The sequence below is a fragment of the Populus alba genome, chromosome 16 (genome assembly GCF_005239225.2).
Source record: "Populus alba chromosome 16, ASM523922v2, whole genome shotgun sequence".
Lineage (NCBI taxonomy): Eukaryota > Viridiplantae > Streptophyta > Magnoliopsida > Malpighiales > Salicaceae > Populus > Populus alba.
Window position 1 is genome coordinate 996,317 of NC_133299.1, and position 10,079 is coordinate 1,006,395.

Below are 10,079 nucleotides of genomic sequence, written 5' to 3' on the forward strand. Positions count from 1 at the left end.
ATATATAATTAATGAAGACGTTCAGGACCATTATTACAGTGGTAACGGTAGAGAAATAGTAGCTGTGAAACGTTCCCCATAATCTATGGCATTTGTTACTGAAACGGTTCCTGTCTGCTGAATTGGTGGAGAAGACAATGAATAGTGCCTCTGAAACGGTACCGTTTTGCAACTTCAAATGATATTTCTGATTTGGTCCATGGATGTTTTTACAATTTTGTAATGGAACCCTGGATAAATTTTAATTGGATCCCATTATTTTAGAGCGTTTTCTGGTTTGGTTTTTAGTTTCGAGTTGTTTCAATCAAGTCTCTAATTGGCCATCAAACTTTAATAATTATACAATCAAGTCTAATCCAAGGAAATAAAAACCTGTTTTGTATACAAATGAAGTCTGCTAGTCTACTCAGCATGTAATTATAAAAAGCAAAACACACCAGAGAGTAAGTAGCTAGGATTGAGAGAAAAAACAGAAAGGGAAGAAAGAATCCCTTGAGTATTTATTTTGAGTTGGGCTTAAATTGTTAGGGTTAGAAAATTTATATATAAAAATATATATACATTATCATAAAATCTAATGATAATATTATTCAATTCACAAAATTACCAGCAACCATAATAACAGCACAAATAAATCATAGCAGACAAATCAAACACACATATTTTCTTATGAAGTCTCTGACGCGCACATCAATGTTCTCTTATCACCACCACATAATTAGACCAAAGTAATTATAAAATAAAGAAGAAGAGGCAAAAGGTTTTCATCATCAAACTTAACATTACCAATTATCTAAGAAAATGGATCTATTTCCAACACCCTGGAAACCGCACCATACAGTCCTCCAATATTTACTGATAGAGTAGCATCGCCTTCGGAAATCTGTTGAGGGCTTAGTACACTGATGACTTCGGACATTTTAGGCCTAAGAGTAGGAGACGGATTAACGCACTTCATTGCCAAGTGCAAAACAATGAGAGCCTGCCTTTTGTCGTAATTAGATTCTAATTTCTGGTCCACCAATTCAATGATTCTTCCCTTATCGTTCAAAACAGCAGCCTGCAATTGAAAAGCAAGATTAGCTTAGCTCCCAGTATTAATGAAATAATCAAGTAATTATGACTTATTATTTCCTAATCAATTAAAAAAAATCAAGGAATTAAATAACTCTAAGCAATCAAGAAATTATTTCTATCATCCAGTTAAAGGAGATCATCAAGCATATTTTTTATAATTTATTTTATTCTATTTACTTATAGGTCTTGTTATATAACTTTATAAACTCCACGTGAGTTGAATGTAAAACATATATTAAATTATCGAATAATAATATCCTCTTATATTCTAAATTTCTTTTTGGTATCAGAGTAGATTGATCATATACTGCTATAAATATTAGCTTTTGCTTTTTTGATGTATAATTTTATGCCATCAATCCGATCATTTTTAAAACATTTTGTTTTTAAACTCTTTATTATCTATCAAATATTTAATTTACTATTCCTTTTCAATGATAAATCAACTCATGATAAGGAGAAATTATTTCAAGATCATGTGGATGATCAAATAACATCCAAAGAATTAAAAAAAAGAAGAAAAAGGAGGTACAACAAAGTCCAACAAGAGAATTGAGATTCTACATCAAGAGAAAGACATGCAAAAAGGAAAAAAGAAAAAGAAAAAAAGAAGAGAGACTTAGTACAAGCTGATATGTTTTTGCACAAGAGATAGTATAAAAGAGACCACCTATAATAATAAATAAAGAAAAAAAAAAGAAAAAGAAGAGAGACTTAGTGCAAGTTGATATGTTTTTGCACAAGAGATACTATAAAAGAGACCACCTATAATAATAATAATAAAAAAAAAGAAAAAAGAAAAAAAAAAAGATAGTTCTTCCTAACAAAAGAGATAGAAAATGGCTAAGAAGCCATGATAAGAAGAATATATTAGTTTGACTAAGAGTGAGTCAAAATAAAATAAGCACTTGAAAAATCAAATTTTGAAAAGAAATGTTTGGCTAGAGAAGTATAGCAACAATCATAAGAGAATAATAATAATAATAAAAAAAAAACTAATAATAGCTATGTTTAGAAATACAATTATTAAAGATAAGCATATAATGACAATAAAAGTTGTGCATGTCAAACTCAAGAAAAATAAAATTATCATGAGTTTGAGGGGATGTGTTAAGAAAATAATCAATAAAAAAAAAAAAAAAAAGAGATCAAGGAATTGAACAACTCTAGGTAATCAAGAAATAAATTTAATCATCTAATCAAAAAATATTTTTCTATAGTTTATTTTATTCTATTTTATTTTTATGTTTCTTTTTATAAGATTATATAAATCTTGCTTGAGTTGAGTATAACATATATTTCAAATTATTAAATAATAATATACTTTTCTATTATAAATTTTTTATGTGAGCTTGTTGTAGAATTCACAAGTCATCTAATGTTGGCAAAACATGTTTGGTTTGATAAAATAAAATAAAATAAAAGGGTTTATCCTGTCAGATACACTTACTTTATCTAGAAGAAACTTAGCTTCTTCTTGATTGGGTGTATATTCTGCACTAACTGTCCCGCTAACTATTTCGAGTAAGACAACTCCGAAACTGTAAACATCAGCTTTAAAAGTATCTATTGCTTTTCCCATTAAGTACTCAGGTGCCATGTAAACTCTGCAATAGGAGATTAATTATTGGTTAATTAGCTCTTAATTAAAAGAATGAAAGTAGTTGTCAATCAATGACCATAATACTTACCGCGACTCTTTTTCTTCGTTGGTCATAAATGGATCTTCCTCATCACAAAGCGTTGCCAATCCAAAGGCAGACAACTTGGCCGTAAGAGAGTCATCAAGCATAATATTACTAGGCTCTATGTTTCCATGAACAATCCTTTTCTCTTCATGTAAATACTTCAAACCTCTTGCTATTCCCAGACAGATATCAAATCTAGCTTTCCAATCAAGTTCTGTCGTGGAATTTGGTTCTACAAATCAAGATTATTGATATTAAGTTATTGATATTTGCAAGTACACAATCCTTGTACTAACAGAAGATTTAAATATACAATTAGAAGCTCTCACAAACATTAAGTGACGGAATTCTATTTACTCCTGTGTTATAGTTCTCAACAATTACATGAATTTCGCAAGGCAATGCATTAGGTGAAAATTAAGATAAAACTTGGGAACCGAAAGAGCAGGATGAAAATTGGTTGATGGCAGTATTACCGAACAACGCACGTTGAAGGGAGCCTTTCTCCATATATTTATATACTAGCAGATGCAGGTCTTTATTTGAATAGCCATCCCATAATTGAACAAGATTCTCATGTTTCAAAGATTTCAGGTTGGAGATTTCCCCTTGTAATTCAACTTTTCCTTGTTGCTTTGAACGAGGAGAAATCTTCATCAATGCTAATTTTTTCTCGTTCGGCAATTCAGCCTGCATACACGTGAAATCAACTTACCAGAACTCTGAAAGAAAAAAGTGCATGTTGAGGAACAAATGTTTCAAAACAGAAAATCTGACCTCGTATACTATTCCAAAGCGTCCCCTGCCAATCTCCATTTTGGGGCTAAATTTTCGAGTACCATTGATTATTTGTTTGAGGGTGAAAGGTTCTCCATCTCCTTGATCTCCTGGGACCTGTATAGTTATATCTATTTGAAGAAAACATCAAAGTAAGAATTCTTAAGGTTGTATGGTGCATAATGATTTTAGATTAGCATAGAGAGGTACCATTCAAATCGCTTTGCTGCAGCCAGCCCATTTTCCACATGTAAGCCGACAGAAGTAGAGAAGCAAATACTGAACCTGCAATAATCCCTGCAATTTGTGAAGGAGATAGTTTCTTGCCGCCAACTTTGAAGTCTGTACACAAATAGTGGAAGACAGAAAGAATAAATTATTTATCCAGATAAAGCGTAACAGAAATCTTTGCTCAACAAAATTAAGAGAATGCAACTCTTTACTTGCAGTTACGGAAATGCCTGACACAAGGGGTCCATTTAGAGACAGTGCAGCAGGTGAATTGAAAAATCTTGGCTCCAGGAAAGTTCCTTTGCCAGCCCGGAAAAAATGGATAGTCAATAGTTGATCATCTCCTACATATGCTGGGAAATCTTGGCTCCATGTCTTATTGGTGCCGCTGGCCATTTCTTTTATGTTGAAGTCTTTTAGTGTTCTGTTCCCCTATATCAAACAGTGGAGGTTTAACGATGGAAATTTTTTAAAGAAGCTGCAGAAAAATATAGCGGTTACCTGTATATATACATCAAAAACACGTTTCCCTAAATTCGAATAATCTTCATCACTTTGGTAAACAGTTTCAGCGAAGTAAAGTTTCACAGTGTAATTTCCTTTAAAATAACAGAAGCCGTAATATGTCAGAGAAAGAGGCAGAGGCGAGTTTGAGCTGTATAACGGTGTCGCAGCAGAATCACAAACTCCACAATCCACGTTTTTTATGTAATCACTGGAATCGTAAGTTTTCGATCCGAAGTCTCCAGAACAAGAATAAGCCCAATTTTTTTCTTGGAGCTGAATAATAATTTGATGTTGCACTATCTGCTTCAAACTCTTTCCCATCAAAAACGGTGCCTTCTCCTCCACAATTTATATATAAGGAATCGTCTGCAAAAAATGATAATTAGTACAGAAAATCTGTCCTGCGCTAAATTAAGAGCTTCTCAATAGAACTTACACTTTGGTTTTCGCCGACATTTATCTGTCAAATCACGTATAGAATTCCTAGAAATAGAAAACAACATTTGTAAGAAATAGCTCAGGATTATTTGCTCTAAATTAATTGCACCATATGGAGGATATTACCATACCTGTTTGGTTCACTGCTTGAGTAGGAACAAAATGCAAGCAGTTGGTGCACATGATACAAAATGATCAGAAGTTGGGATTTCATAGACAACAATATTCTTGCAAGTGAAAAAAAAGGAGGAAGAAAATGAAGTTGCTGTTATTACATGTTCAGCTTTCCTTCTCCTTTCTTCGGACCATCACGTGGAATTTCAAAATTATTATATGACAAGTCCCTGCAACATTATTGTTTACATATCAAGATTTTATTGAGGAAACCTACAAAAGGGAAAACAACCCATCTGACCAAAGAGCACAAAGCCATAACATACGCCTTGTCTTCAATGTTATCAGTAACCCAGGAAGGTACGGTGCCATTAAGCATATTTCCTGTGAGAAACCTAAACAAAACAAACCAGTATGAAAACCATCCCATGTACTTTTTAACAGAGTGGCAGAACGAACTTATTATAAGACATCGAGTTCAAGGAATCTCTTTTGCATACATCTTACTTAAATTCAGCTTTTCCATGGAATCTGGTATTCCACCCGTTAAGTTGTTAAAGCTCAAGTCTCTGCAGGATCAATAAAATGAAAGCAAACGTTATCCTACATATTTGATATATAGTTGTGCTATGGTCAATTATTGCATAGTTGATTCTGTAAACACATAGTCAAAATCATCAACACTTCCTATGCATGGCCTAAAGGCCCTAATCAAAATCAAAATAGAGCGGATGAAACAAAGTAGCCATGAGAGAACTACAAATCTTTTACAAAAGAGGAAATGAAACTTACAGGTATTTTAACCTTGACCAATCACCAATGTACGGGGGGATTTCACCACTTATTGAGCAATTCCTTATCACCCTACACAAACCATTGAAGAAGTTGGTGTTTGGATTTATCCAATGCATCCATATCATTAAGATTCACGTACATAAATATTGACAAAACAATATAAAACACAACATTGTGACTTCACGATTCTGTTATGCCTACATCCAGGATAAATTTACTATAGTCGTTAATTAATATATATATTTTAAATTCTCAAAACCTGAATCCCAGATACAACTAGTCTTCACAGCATGTAATAGCTCATACAAAAAACTCAAGATAATATGAAGAAAAATAGGCCTAAAAAAAATATAATCCAAATTCTACAACAATAACGCTCCCAGACAAATATAATTCCAAGTGTGCATGGTTTTTTATTATTCAATGTGAAATTAATCTTTATACCATATCCACAATTCTACAACGACTATAGTAAATTCCAGAAAAAACTCACAGGTATCTTATTCCCGTCATATTTGCATATTTTGGGAAAGGGAAACCGGCCGAGCTTCTTACATCACTAACAAACCTGGAAGAAAAACCAGCCAGAATAAAACATGCATTTATTTCAACCATCCAGGTTAAAATTATAGAACACTTACAAGTATTGGAGATTTGGCATGTTAAAAAGAAGTTCAAGAGGCAGCTGTCCTTCAAAATCATTCCCGGAGAGGGACCTGAAATCAGTACACACAAAGACAAATTATTGAATGATATTCATCGACAGTTTTCTCTGCTCAAATGGTTGGAGGTAGACATTCAGCATTGAGAAATCAGCTCAATCAACTAATATTGTATGATTACAGAAAGTACAAGTAATTTCTTACAGGTAAGAGAGTCCATTCCAATTCGCAATGAACTTTGGAACTTGACCGGTCAAACGGTTCCCAGCTACGCTACTGCAGCCATAGTTAGTTACTTTTCCTTTGGAACAATAATTAAACAGATTGTTGGTTGAAAGAACATGATTAGTTGCACTTACAACCACCGCAATTGATCCCAAGTACTAAAGTTGGCGTAATTTCCCGGCAGTTCTCCACTCAAATTGTTGGAGCCCACATCTCTACAAACAACAAATCAAAAGGATTGTAATCCACCTTTTTTCTGTTTTATTTCTCCTCTTTCTATCTTCCGTGGTTTTTACAAGGTGGTATGATATTATTATTCTTCTTCTTGAAACTTACAAATGATTTAGATATTTCAATTCTCCAAGTTGTGGTGGAAGCTGACCAGTGAGTTCATTGAAGCCCAAGTCCCTAATTAAATAAAGAGATATGAACCAAACCAAACTAAATAAGTAAAAGGAAATTCAAGGAGAATGAAAGAGCGAGCGAGCGAGTTTCTATACATATATCGGAGACTAGAGAGGTTGCCCCAATTCTTCAGGGATTTGATCTGATAACTTATTACTTGACAAACTCCTGAAAACACCCACAAGAATAAGAGCACAAAACTTGCATCAGCAATGGAAAAAAAATTTAATTAACATTATATGATACTGAAGAAATTGTGATTGGATGACACGTACATATGTTTAAGTTTCGTCAAATTCCCCATAGATAAAGGTATGGAGCCACTGAGGAAGTTTCTCGAGAGACGGCTATGCAAATAAGTTCATTATTACTCAAATAAGAACCAATAATATTGTCGCACCCCCAAAAAATCTCAATTCATCAATTGCGAGTTCGACTGGCGAAATATTTTTTTTTTTTTTGGTTCTTTGGAGTCGCCACCTAGTATTTTGGTCACTAGGAACCTAACTGGTCTCAGAGATCGGGTACGGAGACTGGTTGCGTAAAGGGAAGGTATTAGCACCCCAAATACGCCCTACCTAAGGTAAGCTGCATTGTTTTATTGTCTGATAAAAACTAAAGTGTTGTTGTGTTTTCCTAGTCGTTGATCTGTCTATGGTTCAAGAAAAATCCTCCTCAGTAAGAAGGTCTTTTATCTTATCGGGTAAAAATCCTAACCGTTCTAACGTCCATACCAAAATTTATTAATAATACTTAGGAATACGTTTTACGTATAAATTCGTAATCCCAAATACTAAAATAAGACAAAAAAGATTTTTTTAGAATTTTTGAAATATTGGCCTAGTTCTCATGGCTTGAATAAAACTGGTTATTAAAGCCAAAATGCATGCTAATACATATATTGTTTTGAAAATTTTCTTTGTTTGTGTGAAAATAATCTTATAATATTTTATATATATATATTGGAGAGACTAGGCCGTGTTTTAAAAACAAAAAAACAATTTTTGGAAAATATTATTTTTTTTATGCTTTGACGGAAAATCGGGTATTTTTAATACTGAGCTTGTATCCTTACAGTTTATAAAAATACAACCCAATATTAATCCGCTTTGATAAAAAATATACAGAAAAATCAACAATATTTTTAGGAAAATTTTAGAAATTTTTTTGAAAGCAAAAACATTTTTTATTCTGAAAATCTTTTGATATTTTGACGAAAAACCGGGTATTTTTTTAACACTGGTTTTGTATTTTTTACGGTATAAAAAATACAAACCAAAATTAAACAACTTTGATAAAAAATATGGAGAAAAATCAACAATATTTTTTTTAAGATTTTTCAAAATATTTATTTTTTTTATTATTATATTTTATATATATTTACACACATATAATATAATATATAATATATAATATATAATATATAATATAAAATAAAAATTCGGCTGGGCCGGCCCAAATAAACGGGCCAGGCTCAGCCCAAAAAAATAAAAAAAAAACGGGCCGACCTCGGCCCAAAATTAAATTGGGCCGATGTCGGCCCAAAACTTCTATCGTCTGGGCCAAGACTGGCCCAGACTTGCAAGGCTGGGCCAGCATCGGGCTGGCCCAGCACCTTTGGCCCAACGGGGGGGAGAATTAATTTTCTTCCCCCCCGCCTCCTGCATGCATAACTCTGCATGCAGGAGGCAACGCCTGCAAACGAAGGAGAAGAAGAAAAGTTACCTGGCGTGGAGGAGGCGGTCGCTGGCGGTGCAGCGGTGGCGTGGCTCGTGGGCGGCGGCTCCGTGCGGTGCTGTGGCGGTTCCTAGCGTTCGGTTCGGTTCACTCTCTCTCTAATCCTCCCTTCCTCGGGTCTCTCTCTCTCTATTCCTCTCGGGGTCTCCTCCCTTTTTTTTTTCGGTTTTCTTCTCTATTTATAGGGGCAGAACCGTGGGGGACCATGGGGTGTAACGGCTGGTCGGCCAATATCTAAAGGTGGTGGGGGCGAGGAGAGAGAGAGGCGCGGGAAGATTTCGAATTTTTCTCTTCTTCTGTTCTGTTAAACGGGGGGGAAGGAGGAAGATGAACAGTGTCGTTCAAAAACGACACCGTTCTGATCTTCCTCTTTTTTTTTTTTTTTTTTTTAATATATGAAACGGCGTCGTTTTGGGTAAAACGCGCCGTTTTCATTTAATGGTTAAACTTCAAATCAGTCCCCCCAAAATTCGGTCCCCGCCCCTCTTGTTGGCCGCCTTTTTCACTTTGGTCCTTGGCCTCTGATTTATGCAATTGAGCCCCTAATTGATCAATAAACTTCCAATTTCTTCAATTAGGCCCCTGAACCGAATAATTGCAGCCCCTCCATTTACGCGCCTCTTCCAATTTGGTCCCTGGTTTCGGATTTTCTTATTTAAATCCCTAATTGGCCCTTAAACTTCAATATTTATGCAATTAAGCCCCTGATTTGACCCAAATAAATTCCTAAAAAATATATTTTGGTCCCAGAACTTAAATTTCTCCAAATTAAAGCCCAAAATTGACTTAAAAAAATCAATTTTTCTTGGAATCAAATCTTCTATAAATTCAAATAAAATCCAATTAAGTCCATAAAAATCCAATTTAAGCCCATAAAAAATCCAAATTTGGGCTTTTCTCCCTAAAATTCAAATTTTCCTTCTCAATAGGGCTTTCATCCTTCCAAGAATATACTGTCAAAAATTTAATCCTTGTATTTTAAATTCCTTGACCAATTTTTCTGACTTTTTCGGGCGCTTCTGCCTCTTTTGGCTATTTATTTTTATTTTTTTTTCAGGGGGACCCAAAAATGGGTTACAACAGATGCCCCCTCTTTATAATACTTACGGAGCATGGGTTTTGCGCAGTAAGTGTTATAAAGATAAACCCAAAACGGAACTCCCGAAACTGATCTGGTCAAAGCTTGATTGATCTGAAACTTTGTCCTTTATAACCATCCTCCTTGGCCCCAAAACTATGATCAAAAACTTAGTCATCTCGAGATCCTTTATTCCAGCGATCCTCTGAATTCTTACTTTAGTTTGATCAACATGGAAATCCATCCAAGATCCTATCTAGTGATCTTTTTTTAACCTGGAATCCCATCCGGCGATTCCTTTACTCATAACCAATACAAAAAAAAAAAGTGTATGTGGTCTCATTA

The 10,079-nt window shown here is 34.3% G+C and overlaps 1 pseudogene; it reads right to left on the bottom strand.

The window, feature by feature from the left end:
• Positions 1-693: 693 nt before the first annotated feature.
• LOC118030945 (probable LRR receptor-like serine/threonine-protein kinase At1g53440) lies at positions 694-7,059 on the bottom strand (annotated as a pseudogene).
• Between the last annotated feature and the right edge of the window lie 3,020 nt (positions 7,060-10,079).